A 14,867-nucleotide genomic window follows, 5' to 3' on the forward strand; every position below is an offset into this window, starting at 1 on the left:
TAATTTTTGAACTTCCTGTTTTTTTAATGTAGTATTTTTATTCCTTTTATTTGGTTTCTCTTATTTCAGCCTTAATTTTTCTTCCCGATCTTTGGTTTTATTGGTTTATAAGTGTATTTTCTTAATTGTAATTTTAATTATTCTGTTCCTTGTATGATGTGCATTTATCAAGCTGACAAGCAACAGAAATATGAAGCTCAGGTCCTTAACCACTGCACTATTTTAGGCTTCCTAATCTGTAAGCACTTTCGCATAACCAAACAAGGTTATTTCCTACACCAGCCTCCCTCTAACATGCTTTTTCCTCTTTTGATCCATCTCCATTCTTGGCAGGGTTATAAGAAATCTTATGACCTAAATCCCTCCATTTTTTTTTTTTTTTTTTTTGGTATTCGTTACAAGGAGAGAGGAGAAGCCGCCTATAGCCAGGAGAGTCTAGGGTTTTTAAAACAGAGTTGAAGAGACCCATGGCGTTTGGCTTCCAGGTCTGTGCATCCCTTAGGCCAGCTCTGGAGCCAGACTGTGTCAGAGGAGATACTCCCCTCCATCTCTTAACCTTCAGTGGAGGTCTCCCAGGGAAGCTGCAGAATTAGGAGGAGGTGGTGAGAAGGGGCTCCAATCCTTTGTCCTTCTCTATGGGAGGGAAGAGGACTTTCCCTTGAACCCAGAGGCATAATTTGAACAATTTAAATGACAGTGGTTATGAATCTTACTGTTTAATAGGATCTTGTCTCTGTGAGCAGGTGTATCAAAGTCCTGTCAGGAGATAGAAAGCACATAGTGATTTGAACAATGAATCAGAGTAAGGAGGAATTTGCTAGTGAAAAAGAGAACTCTAAATAATGGAGGAATGACAAGGATCAGGAGCAGCCACCACTCTTCAGGCTGAGATAGCAGACCCAAGGAGGAAGCCACCCTTCCCAGTGCTGAGGTCTAGACATTGCTGGAGAAGGTGCAGCAGGGCTCCCTGGATGATAGAGAAGTCCACTGAGGTGTTCATTCTGTGAAACTTGCTGAAAAGCTGCTCTCTAGAGTGCCAGAAAGGAGTCACGCCTCCACACTCACTAAAAAGCCACCTGAAAGACTGTGGGGAAAAGTGTCCTGGGGGAGGTGTCCTGCCAGCAGCACCCAATGATGGAGATGCCCAAGGAGGGGCGCTGGGGAAGATGTCCTCCATATGTAGTGCACTGTAAAGCTGCTGGAGGCAGGTTGCCTGAGGCAAGAATTCATGAAGAGGTGCTTTGCTGGCAAGCCTCTGCTATGAAGCAGCCTATAGAAAGGTGCTCTGTTCTGCCAGCCACTGGGAACTGCAGAAAACACACACACACACACACACACACACACACACACACACACACACACACACACACACACACACTGGTATGGGAGGAGCATACCAGAAAATGAAAGAGAAGCTCCTTCTTCCTGCCATGCTCTCCCAGCACCCTCTATTGACAAAGCTTAACATCATGTTCACTATAAAGAAGAATTCTTAAAAGAGTTCAGCTTCATTATCACAGATCAGTAATGAGTAGATTTGGAGCTAAAGACAATGAATTGATAACTGGAACAGTATACTCCTTTCGCTACTCAGCTTCTGTATTCACTTTTCTCACACATTTGAGCCCTATACAATAAAGACATAACTCTATATTTCCATCTAACAAAATGTTGCTATTCTTCTTACAAGTGGAGAAACTCTCATCCTTCACCAAAATGAGGAATTGCACAATTCCAACCGTTACTGTATGCCAGCCATATTAATTATTCCTCAAATTCCATCACAGTCCAACTGAATATTTTCTTACTTAAAGATTATATTGTAAGGTTAAGTACCACAAATTTGCATAAAATGAAGTGGGGCGGTGGGGAGAGGAGAAGGAAATATACACACATAAACATATAACAGGCAAAGAGAAAATGCACAAAGCTAATACGGTCTTCGTTTTAGTAGCTGTCCATGGACCATAGATGATATCTATGGCTTCCTACATTTCTCTACCTATTACAAATTTCCCTTGTTCTCAGCCAGAAGCTGAGTTGGTCAGTTCTTCATCTGGTGGAGTGACCCAAACCTTTATTCAGAAGAGTGAATCTTCAAACATCCTGCCTTCTTTTTTTTTTAATGATTATTATAGTTTTTCATTAACCTGTGCTATTGGTCATGGAACTAGTAAGGGACACCCCAGAGAATTCTCTTGCCACATAGTCTTCTTTGCCTTGAACATGTAGCAGCTACTTGATTTCCCTTTGGTGATTAGGATCAATTACCCCAGCCAGTAAAATAACTTCTTATTTTTGGCATATTGGTTCAGTGATATAGAGAGCCCAAAATGGCCATGTGGCAGTCTTCTCTTCATATTCAATGGAACCACTGCTGTATGCTCTAATAAAAACATTCTTTTCCTTACAAGCAAAGCTCAAAGTTGCCAGGACAGGAAGCAAAGATTCTGTGAATGGATCATTAGATGGAATGCTGAGAGGAGCCAGTCTGGTTTCTACTCTTCATTCCCAGATCTATGCATTCTGGCTATTCTGGAAATAACACCACTTAATGGTCTCTGATTCAGAGCCCATACTATATCCTGTAAAACAGAACTCCCTCTTTTCCTAGGGTTGTCTCCCAGCTGGAGGCAAAACTAAGTCTTCTGTAAGCCATTCCATCTTCAGTTAGGCCAGCCACTTCCAGGTTATAGGGTATGTGGTAAGTTCAATTAATTGCATGGTCATGGGCTCATTGCTGCTCTTCCTTTACTGTGAAATGTATTCCTTGATTGGACTCAGTACTGTACAGAATGTCATGATAGTGGAAAAGGATTTCTATGAGTTCACAGAGGGTGATGATGGCAGAAGCTTTAAGAGCAAGGAATACAAATTCATACCCAGAATTTGTCTATTTGAGTGTGGATGAATTTCTGCTCACTCTATGATGGTCAGTATAATCAACCTACGACAAATCAGCTGACTGACCCCCTGTGAAACAGAGGCACCAACCCAGTTAGTGGCTGAGTGTTAATGCAGGTCTCTGTTGTTGATAAATCAGGCACTCAGTAGTAGCATTAGCCAGATCAGCCTTTGTAAGGAGAAATCCAAACTGTCTGGCCCATACGTCGTCTTCATCTCTGCCACCATAACCACTGTCTTTCATGAACCCATTGAACAAGCAAGCATAGGAATGGCTGGGAAAAGAAGCTAACAGAGTATGTCATTTTGTCCACCTGGTTATTAAGAGCCTCCTAAGCAGGAAATGCTATGGTGAGTATTTACATGGGACACACATCTTCATAGTTTGTGCTCATTCAGAGAGGACTCAGAATGTAAAGTAAGAAAAAGAAAATAGAGGAGGAAGAGCTGGGTAATGAGGTGATAATGAAAAATAAGATCAGTCTAATGTATGCTGAGTCTGAGATTCCCGTGGGGTTTCAAGCAGAAAGGGGAACTTCTGGAACTTAAGAGAGATGCTGAGATATAGAGATATGGCTGTAGAGGTGGTAGTGGAAACTACAAATGGGGATGAAAATATTTAGTGGCACAGCTGAATTTGAAGAGTTTGAGAACAAAACTGTGCAGAACACCTGGAGCAAAAGAAAGCACTTGGAGAAGAGGGACAAGGAGAGTCTAAGGGAAGAACACCTGGGGTGAGAGCAGCACCTCAAGGCTGAGGAGCAAACGTTTCTAAAATGATTGTTACATGTTAAGGAGAGATAAAAAAAAATACAGGCAGAAAAGACTGTGGGGAAAAGTGTCCTGGGGGAGGTGTCCTGCCAGCAGCACCCAATGATGGAGATGCCCAAGGAGGGGCGCTGGGGAAGATGTCCTCCATATGTAGTGCACTGTAAAGCTGCTGGAGGCAGGTTGCCTGAGGCAAGAATTCATGAAGAGGTGCTTTGCTGGCAAGCCTCTGCTATGAAGCAGCCTATAGAAAGGTGCTCTGTTCTGCCAGCCACTGGGAACTGCAGAAAACACACACACACACACACACACACACACACACACACACACACACACACACACACACACACACTGGTATGGGAGGAGCATACCAGAAAATGAAAGAGAAGCTCCTTCTTCCTGCCATGCTCTCCCAGCACCCTCTATTGACAAAGCTTAACATCATGTTCACTATAAAGAAGAATTCTTAAAAGAGTTCAGCTTCATTATCACAGATCAGTAATGAGTAGATTTGGAGCTAAAGACAATGAATTGATAACTGGAACAGTATACTCCTTTCGCTACTCAGCTTCTGTATTCACTTTTCTCACACATTTGAGCCCTATACAATAAAGACATAACTCTATATTTCCATCTAACAAAATGTTGCTATTCTTCTTACAAGTGGAGAAACTCTCATCCTTCACCAAAATGAGGAATTGCACAATTCCAACCGTTACTGTATGCCAGCCATATTAATTATTCCTCAAATTCCATCACAGTCCAACTGAATATTTTCTTACTTAAAGATTATATTGTAAGGTTAAGTACCACAAATTTGCATAAAATGAAGTGGGGCGGTGGGGAGAGGAGAAGGAAATATACACACATAAACATATAACAGGCAAAGAGAAAATGCACAAAGCTAATACGGTCTTCGTTTTAGTAGCTGTCCATGGACCATAGATGATATCTATGGCTTCCTACATTTCTCTACCTATTACAAATTTCCCTTGTTCTCAGCCAGAAGCTGAGTTGGTCAGTTCTTCATCTGGTGGAGTGACCCAAACCTTTATTCAGAAGAGTGAATCTTCAAACATCCTGCCTTCTTTTTTTTTTAATGATTATTATAGTTTTTCATTAACCTGTGCTATTGGTCATGGAACTAGTAAGGGACACCCCAGAGAATTCTCTTGCCACATAGTCTTCTTTGCCTTGAACATGTAGCAGCTACTTGATTTCCCTTTGGTGATTAGGATCAATTACCCCAGCCAGTAAAATAACTTCTTATTTTTGGCATATTGGTTCAGTGATATAGAGAGCCCAAAATGGCCATGTGGCAGTCTTCTCTTCATATTCAATGGAACCACTGCTGTATGCTCTAATAAAAACATTCTTTTCCTTACAAGCAAAGCTCAAAGTTGCCAGGACAGGAAGCAAAGATTCTGTGAATGGATCATTAGATGGAATGCTGAGAGGAGCCAGTCTGGTTTCTACTCTTCATTCCCAGATCTATGCATTCTGGCTATTCTGGAAATAACACCACTTAATGGTCTCTGATTCAGAGCCCATACTATATCCTGTAAAACAGAACTCCCTCTTTTCCTAGGGTTGTCTCCCAGCTGGAGGCAAAACTAAGTCTTCTGTAAGCCATTCCATCTTCAGTTAGGCCAGCCACTTCCAGGTTATAGGGTATGTGGTAAGTTCAATTAATTGCATGGTCATGGGCTCATTGCTGCTCTTCCTTTACTGTGAAATGTATTCCTTGATTGGACTCAGTACTGTACAGAATGTCATGATAGTGGAAAAGGATTTCTATGAGTTCACAGAGGGTGATGATGGCAGAAGCTTTAAGAGCAAGGAATACAAATTCATACCCAGAATTTGTCTATTTGAGTGTGGATGAATTTCTGCTCACTCTATGATGGTCAGTATAATCAACCTACGACAAATCAGCTGACTGACCCCCTGTGAAACAGAGGCACCAACCCAGTTAGTGGCTGAGTGTTAATGCAGGTCTCTGTTGTTGATAAATCAGGCACTCAGTAGTAGCATTAGCCAGATCAGCCTTTGTAAGGAGAAATCCAAACTGTCTGGCCCATACGTCGTCTTCATCTCTGCCACCATAACCACTGTCTTTCATGAACCCATTGAACAAGCAAGCATAGGAATGGCTGGGAAAAGAAGCTAACAGAGTATGTCATTTTGTCCACCTGGTTATTAAGAGCCTCCTAAGCAGGAAATGCTATGGTGAGTATTTACATGGGACACACATCTTCATAGTTTGTGCTCATTCAGAGAGGACTCAGAATGTAAAGTAAGAAAAAGAAAATAGAGGAGGAAGAGCTGGGTAATGAGGTGATAATGAAAAATAAGATCAGTCTAATGTATGCTGAGTCTGAGATTCCCGTGGGGTTTCAAGCAGAAAGGGGAACTTCTGGAACTTAAGAGAGATGCTGAGATATAGAGATATGGCTGTAGAGGTGGTAGTGGAAACTACAAATGGGGATGAAAATATTTAGTGGCACAGCTGAATTTGAAGAGTTTGAGAACAAAACTGTGCAGAACACCTGGAGCAAAAGAAAGCACTTGGAGAAGAGGGACAAGGAGAGTCTAAGGGAAGAACACCTGGGGTGAGAGCAGCACCTCAAGGCTGAGGAGCAAACGTTTCTAAAATGATTGTTACATGTTAAGGAGAGATAAAAAAAAATACAGGCAGAAACATTCCATCGGATTTGGCAGTTAGGAGATCATCGATATCAGTAAAGAGAATCGTTTCAGGGGAGTGCTGGGAGCAGAAGCTAGATTCACAAAAAGATTCATGAATGAATACGAGGCAGGGAAGCCAAGTCAAGTCGGTGAATGCTTCCCATTCATTCAAAATAATAGACTACAAAATGAAGTGGAAAAGAGCTTTATATAGCATTTCTATATTTGCATTTAAAAGGGCACATAGGATTTCAAGAATTTTTAAGATGAGAAAGCTGGAACATTTTATACAATGAAAGGGAAAGCACTTCTATGCAAACGGAGATTGAAGGACAAGAGAGGTGGGTTTATTAATTAGTGAGCAATATTCCAGAAGGGATGGAGTCAGTAACTCAGTCTCTATGACCAATGAGGTGGAGGCAGGGATAACTGATGGGGGTGGGGGGTGGGGGGTGAAATTAGGTAACTTTGTTGGAGATAGAGAAGGAAGTTGAGTTGGTTACCTTCTCCCAACTTACCTTTCAGATTGCAAAGCAAAGTCTTCCAATGACATAAAAGCCTGAGTTGGTGGGACAGGATGGAAGAAAATTTACAGTACTGAAAAGAGTAATAGAGTAATAATGAAAAATGCAGATGAAAAAGAACAGAGAAATCTAATTTGATTGATCAAATTTCACTTCATTCTCGAAGTCTTCTCTGTCCTTTCCCCCAAGGGTAAATACAATATTAATAACATATTTACATAGCAATTAAAAATAGTCCTTTTTAAAACTCTTATTCTATGGCTCTTAAATAGCACTTGACATTTTCTGCTATGTAGTTATTTCATCTTTTCATGTGTGTCTTTCCAGAATTAATTTGTAATTCTTTTAAAGAGAATCCTGTTTCTTTGAATCCTTCTTAGCATCTAATAGACTGGGTAACATATTAACACAGTAGTTTAGTAACTATCCCTGCACAACAAACCATCCTAAACTTAATAACTTTTTTTTTTCAGATTATCTTTCACCATTCTGGGGATCAACTAGGTGATTCTTACGAGGGTCTCTTTTTTGGTTGTAGTCAGGAAACATCTGGAAGCTCCCTCTCTCACATCTCTGGAGATTGATGTTGGCTGTTAGCTGGGACCTAGTCAGGACTGTCAGCCAGAATATACATATATTGCCTCTCCATGTGGCTTGGGCTTCCTGAGCGGATGATGGCTGGGTTCAAAAAGCAAGCGTCCTGAGAAAGAGCCAGGCAGACGTTACGCATTTTTGCAGCAAAGCCTCGAAAGTCATGCAGTATTATTCTGCTACATTCTATTTATTAAAGAATTAAGTCACTAAGGCCAGGCCGCATTCAGGGGAGGGGAATTTGGACTCCACCTCTTTGTGAGAGGAGTGTCAAAGATCTTGCAAGTAAGTACTACATACAGCAAGTGCTAATTAGATGTCTATTTCAGCATTAAACATTTTGTAAAGGCCTCAAAAGGAAAAAAAAAATGAGAGTGGCACACAGTCTTAGGTCTAAACAGAAGTCGATAATAATGCTAGAGTCAATTAACCCATAAAATATGCTACACATAGCTGCTTGTTTTAAAAGTATTTGCAATCTTTTGCAATCTCCTTTTAGGAGCTAAATTGAGCTGTATAGTCTAGGAAGGTATAGTAGATCGGTCCTACTTTCATGTGCATGTGAATTACTTGGGGATCATGTTAAAATGGAGATTCTACTTCGGTAGATGTGAAATGGGGCCTGATATTCTGCATTTTAGCAAGCTCCAGGATGATGCTGCAGCTCCATGGACCACTCACTAAATAGCAAAGTTGGTAGAAAGTATTAGTAAGGGTGACTGCCTGGCTCCTTTCTCTGGGAGAGACCCAAATAGACAGAGGTATGCCACCAGAGGTCCTTATGAGCTTATAGGACCTTAGCCCTCTTGCCAGGTGAACCCTTCATGCTGACAAGGTTAATCGGTTCTTCCACAAGACACTGAGAACTGGAAATAACAAAAGAGAATAATTTTCCTCTTTCTTGTGGTGAAGCACAGGATATGAGGCTCTAGAGTTACCAGCCACGTGATAAAGCCAGCCTCTAGAAGGGATAAAAGAGAAAGAAATGCTATGGTGAGTATTTACATGGGACACACATCTTCATAGTTTGTGCTCATTCAGAGAGGACTCAGAATGTAAAGTAAGAAAAAGAAAATAGAGGAGGAAGAGCTGGGTAATGAGGTGATAATGAAAAATAAGATCAGTCTAATGTATGCTGAGTCTGAGATTCCCGTGGGGTTTCAAGCAGAAAGGGGAACTTCTGGAACTTAAGAGAGATGCTGAGATATAGAGATATGGCTGTAGAGGTGGTAGTGGAAACTACAAATGGGGATGAAAATATTTAGTGGCACAGCTGAATTTGAAGAGTTTGAGAACAAAACTGTGCAGAACACTTGGAGCAAAAGAAAGCACTTGGAGAAGAGGGACAAGGAGAGTCTAAGGGAAGAACACCTGGGGTGAGAGCAGCACCTCAAGGCTGAGGAGCAAACGTTTCTAAAATGATTGTTACATGTTAAGGAGAGATAAAAAAAAATACAGGCAGAAACATTCCATCGGATTTGGCAGTTAGGAGATCATCGATATCAGTAAAGAGAATCGTTTCAGGGGAGTGCTGGGAGCAGAAGCTAGATTCACAAAAAGATTCATGAATGAATACGAGGCAGGGAAGCCAAGTCGGTGAATGCTTCCCATTCATTCAAAATAATAGACTACAAAATGAAGTGGAAAAGAGCTTTATATAGCATTTCTATATTTGCATTTAAAAGGGCACATAGGATTTCAAGAATTTTTAAGATGAGAAAGCTGGAACATTTTATACAATGAAAGGGAAAGCACTTCTATGCAAACGGAGATTGAAGGACAAGAGAGGTGGGTTTATTAATTAGTGAGCAATATTCCAGAAGGGATGGAGTCAGTAACTCAGTCTCTATGACCAATGAGGTGGAGGCAGGGATAACTGACGGGGGTGGGGGGTGGGGGGTGAAATTAGGTAACTTTGTTGGAGATAGAGAAGGAAGTTGAGTTGTTACCTTCTCCCAACTTACCTTTCAGATTGCAAAGCAAAGTCTTCCAATGACATAAAAGCCTGAGTTGGTGGGACAGGATGGAAGAAAATTTACAGTACTGAAAAGAGTAATAGAGTAATAATGAAAAATGCAGATGAAAAAGAACAGAGAAATCTAATTTGATTGATCAAATTTCACTTCATTCTCGAAGTCTTCTCTGTCCTTTCCCCCAAGGGTAAATACAATATTAATAACATATTTACATAGCAATTAAAAATAGTCCTTTTTAAAACTCTTATTCTATGGCTCTTAAATAGCACTTGACATTTTCTGCTATGTAGTTATTTCATCTTTTCATGTGTGTCTTTCCAGAATTAATTTGTAATTCTTTTAAAGAGAATCCTGTTTCTTTGAATCCTTCTTAGCATCTAATAGACTGGGTAACATATTAACACAGTAGTTTAGTAACTATCCCTGCACAACAAACCATCCTAAACTTAATAACTTTTTTTTTTCAGATTATCTTTCACCATTCTGGGGATCAACTAGGTGATTCTTATGAGGGTCTCTTTTTTAGTTGTAGTCAGGAAACATCTGGAAGCTCCCTCTCTCACATCTCTGGAGATTGATGTTGGCTGTTAGCTGGGACCTAGTCAGGACTGTCAGCCAGAATATACATATATTGCCTCTCCATGTGGCTTGGGCTTCCTGAGCGGATGATGGCTGGGTTCAAAAAGCAAGCGTCCTGAGAAAGAGCCAGGCAGACGTTACGCATTTTTGCAGCAAAGCCTCGAAAGTCATGCAGTATTATTCTGCTACATTCTATTTATTAAAGAATTAAGTCACTAAGGCCAGGCCGCATTCAGGGGAGGGGAATTTGGACTCCACCTCTTTGTGAGAGGAGTGTCAAAGATCTTGCAAGTAAGTACTACATACAGCAAGTGCTAATTAGATGTCTATTTCAGCATTAAACATTTTGTAAAGGCCTCAAAAGGAAAAAAAAAATGAGAGTGGCACACAGTCTTAGGTCTAAACAGAAGTCGATAATAATGCTAGAGTCAATTAACCCATAAAATATGCTACACATAGCTGCTTGTTTTAAAAGTATTTGCAATCTTTTGCAATCTCCTTTTAGGAGCTAAATTGAGCTGTATAGTCTAGGAAGGTATAGTAGATCGGTCCTACTTTCATGTGCATGTGAATTACTTGGGGATCATGTTAAAATGGAGATTCTACTTCGGTAGGTGTGAAATGGGGCCTGATATTCTGCATTTTAGCAAGCTCCAGGATGATGCTGCAGCTCCATGGACCACTCACTAAATAGCAAAGTTGGTACAAAGTATTAGTAAGGGTGACTGCCTGGCTCCCTTCTCTGGGAGAGACCCAAATAGACAGAGGTATGTCACCAGAGGTCCTTATGAGCTTATAGGACCTTAGCCCTCTTGCCAGGTGAACCCTTCATGCTGACAAGGTTAATCGGTTCTTCCACAAGACACTGAGAACTGGAAATAACAAAAGAGAATAATGTTCCTCTTTCTTGTGGTGAAGCACAGGATACGAGGCTCTAGAGTTACCAGCCACGTGATAAAGCCAGCCTTTAGAAGGGATAAAAGAGACATGCAGAGAAGAGAATCCAATTGACATTCCAGTCCCTGGTGAGGCTCAGACCAGGCCCTCTATTTGCAAGATCACGTGAGATATCTTAATATCCTTCCAGTAAATTCCCCTCTTGTCCTAAATTTGTTCTATTTGGGTTTCTATCATTTGACACTTAAAAAGTTCTAACGTGGTGTGGGGAAGAAGAGGATATATTCTCCTGGAAATGCAGGAGGAATAAAGAAATTCAGACTGGATTATTATCCATTAAACCATGTTAAAGGCGTGTTTCCAACAAAGTCTCTAGGTCACAGAGAGAAAAGACAATAAAAAACTAAGGTTGAGAGAAGACTGAGAAAAGTCTCAGCCTACCTAAAATGGGGCGGGGGTGGGGAGGAGGAGCAGGGAGGCAAAAATGAGAGGCAAGTGAGCCTTGTGATTTAAATTGTTGGACAGTGTTGAAAGAAAATGAAAAGAAACTACTATCCCCAAACAATGTCTGCTAAAAGCAGAAGAGAACAGGAGAGTGTAGGAGTTCTTTAAGGAGGGATCCCTGGGCCTGAGCGGAGGTTAAAAACAAGAGCTAGTCAGAGTTCTACCCAGCGAAGAACAAAAGTTGAACTTTCTTTTGTGCCAGATCAGACACTGTATGTGCTTTACCTTTATGACCTTATTTAATGACCCCTAGGAAAGTGTTCTACATTGCTCCTCTCGGCTGTCCCTGAAACTCTAGCACATCCAGAGCTGGTACTTCCATGGTCAGAAGAGGGTCACGTGAACATGGGTCATATCAATATGAACCCCACCCGGGGGACCCAAGGACTGAGTATTCCTCAGGCAAATCTGAAAGTCCTCCGAAGTCTGTGGCTGCAAGCAGCCCGGACACAACAAGAATGACGATGACCACCCTTCCATGTTTGAAGTAAATGAATTTTTAATACCATTTTTGTTTTTTGGTCACATCTTCCTCTATATCAATCCCATTATGCAAAGGTCTACACAGTTAAATTAAACCAAATATTTCATAGCACACTTCCAAAAGTGTAAAAATTTTGCACTAAAATAAAAAAAAGGACTGGTTACTATCAAAGTGTACTGTCCATGAATTGAAAGGCTTTCATATTTACACAGCAGGTACACGTGCAGACGGGACAGGCGGACAGAACGGCGATACTGGAGACACTTTCTTTGTGATAAATGCCCTTGGGTAGGAGATGTGACAGCAAAGTAACGAGACTGATGCCATAAAGCGAAAAGGATATGATCTCATTATTTTATAGCCATACCTTGTGGTATGTTTATAAAATATTTCTTTCACAAGTTAAAACAGTATTTGCGAGATGGATTTAATTTTGGTAAAGTCAATGAAAAAAGTTCTATGTTAATGCAACATTTGTTGTAAAGATTCCAGAAACATGAGTCAAAAATTCAAATTATGATTCCCACAATAACTGTAACTCTGCTATACAACATACATAATGGAAGAAATGTTATCCACATATACCACAGTAGAAAATACTCACTAAGCAGAAACAAGCTGAGTTATGCTTGTTGTGGGAATCATCATTTTCAACTAGCTGAGGATATATAAAAATTGAAATCATAAATGCATGCATTATTTTATGTATTTAATTCGAATTTTTCTTGATCCAATTTAATCAGCTTTGCATCCAATCTAAATTTGCCTTTCATAAACTGCAAATGAATGTCTTTCATAAATTTAAAATCCACATACTTGGTTTCCTTTTCTCATGCAGGCTGCCTTTGTAGAATGGCAGCACTATACCCTGTCCCTCCCTTAAAAGGTCAGGACATGTCTGCTGGGTTCCATTTATCTATATTCCTTTCCTTCCTGAAGGACAGCACCACATATTTACAATTTCCAAAGAGTTTAGTCATAACATTATCTCATTTGATCCTCACGACAATGCTGTGACAAAGACAAAAAAAAATAAAATAAAATAAAAAACACCTCTTGGTTGTTCGGCTCTTTGTGACTCAAATAGAATATATTTAAGGATGTGCTTTTATGTTATCATTTAAAGTCTGGGCCATTTAATTGCACTTATAATATTACCCACTTACCATACGCAGAAGATGTACTTATTATTGAAGGCAGAATATACTTTAAGTAAAAAGATTATGGTTACGAGCTAAACATTTAACATATTTTAAGCCTTTTGCTTTAACTACATTCTGAAAATTCAATAATGAAACACGAAGAGATATAACTGCTTTTTGAAACTCTGTCTGGGCAAAATTAATCCTGTATATTATATCCAGTACTACTTCTCCTAGTTTAGTTTTAACTAAGAAGGGCACCTTGTACTACCTCTGAAGATGAATCCCTTTCCTCTCCAGCAGTCTTTACCATCAGGTATGTTTCATTATATTCAAACTAAATTATCTTGGTTCAAGAACAGTCATATTTCCTTACCACTCTAAGTAGCTCCATCCTACCATAGTGTCCATGACCTTGTGTGTTTGCAGGGCGACATAGCCAACTTTTTTTTGTCTCTTAGCACTACTATTATCCAGCTATTCAAATTTAAGTTTGATTTTCTCCCTTTCTGTGTACAAAAGGACTCTTCTCCATATAATCGAATAAATTTCCTTCTTCATGTATCTAGTGCACCAATAAAAAGGTCAGTTAAAATGAAGATTCAGAGCTGGCAAAAAGCCTCACTATCATTTTTCTAACCTGGGAGATAACAGAGTTAATCTTTTGCCTGTGAAATCATGACTATTTGGCATGTTAATTAAATGGTAATATTTAAGTACTAAAAAAACAAATCCTATGGAATATTAATTTTAGGAGGTATATTGTGGAGGAAGAGTTGTCTTCTTAATGTTACCTACAATTATACAACAGGTCTTTACAATGAATAAAGATTAACACATAAATTATTAGATAAAACAGATAAAATACAAAAAGGTATCCTGTGGGCCATGAATACTCAACATTCAGGGTTTTTATCCTCCTTATGTGTGGAAAAACAATATTTGAGGCTGATAGCTTTGCTATCTCAATACTATTTCTAGTTATAAGAAAGGTGCAAAGATGATTGGTAAGCAAAAAAATCAGTGAAAGAGATATGAGTTCTCGCATCTTGTCAGAGATCAGAAAAGGGGATTATTTATTGCCTTATATGATACATCAGTCAGAAGTGAAGGCAGGGCCATAAGTGTGAATTTTCCATATACACCATCCACTTTATGAGATTGTCTTAGGAAAAGTGTAGACCCAGCCAGTGGGCAAAGTTTACAACTAAAACAGAATGAAACAATGTCTTTTTCAATGTGGAAACTGAAGATGAGGTGATGAATTCTAGAAGATCACAGAATGCTCGGAAATGAAAAAGATGAGGTTAGTTTCTCTTGAGCAGTAATATGTGAAAATACCAAAGGTCTTAAATTTTCCAAATAAACTGACAAGCAAATAAGGCCCTGGAGACTATCAGTACCATAGATTAAGAAACCAATATTTCATATTTATTTTCATAGATTAAGAAACCAATATTTCATAGATTAAGAAACCAATATTTCATGGCTGCAGAATTCCATGAATAGCTGACAGTAAAATTTTCACACATTGAAGAATAACCCAAAGAAAAATTTGGGGAACAAAAAAATTGAAATGGTCCAACAACAGAAGGCTGTTAAATAAATGACAGTACATTCATAAAATGGGTACTCTGCAGCCATTCTCAATGTGTTCTTGAAGAATATCGAGGAGAGAAAAAGGGTTAACATATTGTAAGATGAAAAGTGAGGTTACAAACTGGTATATTCTATATGATCTCTAATTTAGAAAAAAATATGTACATAGGAAAAAAAGACTGGAAGAACATATACAAAAGTACTAACTGAA

This window comes from Pteropus vampyrus, unplaced genomic scaffold (assembly GCF_000151845.1).
Source record: "Pteropus vampyrus isolate Shadow unplaced genomic scaffold, Pvam_2.0 Scaffold22, whole genome shotgun sequence".
NCBI classification, from domain to species: Eukaryota; Metazoa; Chordata; class Mammalia; order Chiroptera; family Pteropodidae; genus Pteropus; species Pteropus vampyrus.